Source organism: Helobdella robusta (genome assembly GCF_000326865.2).
Source record: "Helobdella robusta unplaced genomic scaffold HELROscaffold_38, whole genome shotgun sequence".
Lineage (NCBI taxonomy): Eukaryota > Metazoa > Annelida > Clitellata > Rhynchobdellida > Glossiphoniidae > Helobdella > Helobdella robusta.
In genome coordinates, this window is record NW_008704829.1 from 1,433,011 (window position 1) to 1,433,612 (window position 602).

General features: G+C 28.9%; 1 protein-coding gene across 1 annotated transcript in view; it reads right to left on the reverse strand.

The window, feature by feature from the left end:
* Window positions 1-212: 212 nt before the first annotated feature.
* The window catches only part of HELRODRAFT_101461 (hypothetical protein), a 7,236-nt gene continuing 6,846 nt past the window's right edge, over window positions 213-602 (reverse strand). Inside the window, exon 18 of the mRNA XM_009023941.1 lies at window positions 213-602. This exon is cut by the window's right edge and continues 314 nt beyond it. The gene's annotated coding sequence lies outside the window, so the exon portion shown is untranslated.

The window sequence follows — 602 nt, forward strand, 5'->3', positions numbered from 1 at the left end:
CATCATGAAAATGGCACCCGAGATCCTTACAATAAATTTTGTTTTTATATCGCAGCTCACACTGACGTTCTAGATGGATGGATGGATTAAACGCACCTAAGAATGAATGAATGGATGGATGGATGAATGAGTGAATGAATGAATAAAAAAAAGAACGAATGATTGAGCGAACGAGTATCAGATAGATGCTATTTGGATAGATTCACACGATCAAAAAAAAGTTTATTTTCGCTTTTTCTAAAATAATTCTCAATAAATAAAATCAGAAACTTTAAAAATGGCAAACAAAGATATGAAACAAATAGATAAAAATAAAATGTTACCAAAGATCATATATATTAAAATCAATGTCATTGACGTCATTAGATTGAGAAAAAAATCCATTTTCCGGTTTGCATAGATAAAATAATATCAACAAAAAAAGTTTCTCCTTCTAAAATGTTTACAAAAGTTCAAGAAACAAAGAAAGAAAAATAAACTAAATTCATGCATTAAAAACTGATCATTATCAAGATCTATTTATAGATTGATTCGGCTGTTTTGAAATCATTCAATCTCGCGCCATTAAGGACAGCCAATGAACTCACACAAAAATAAACTTT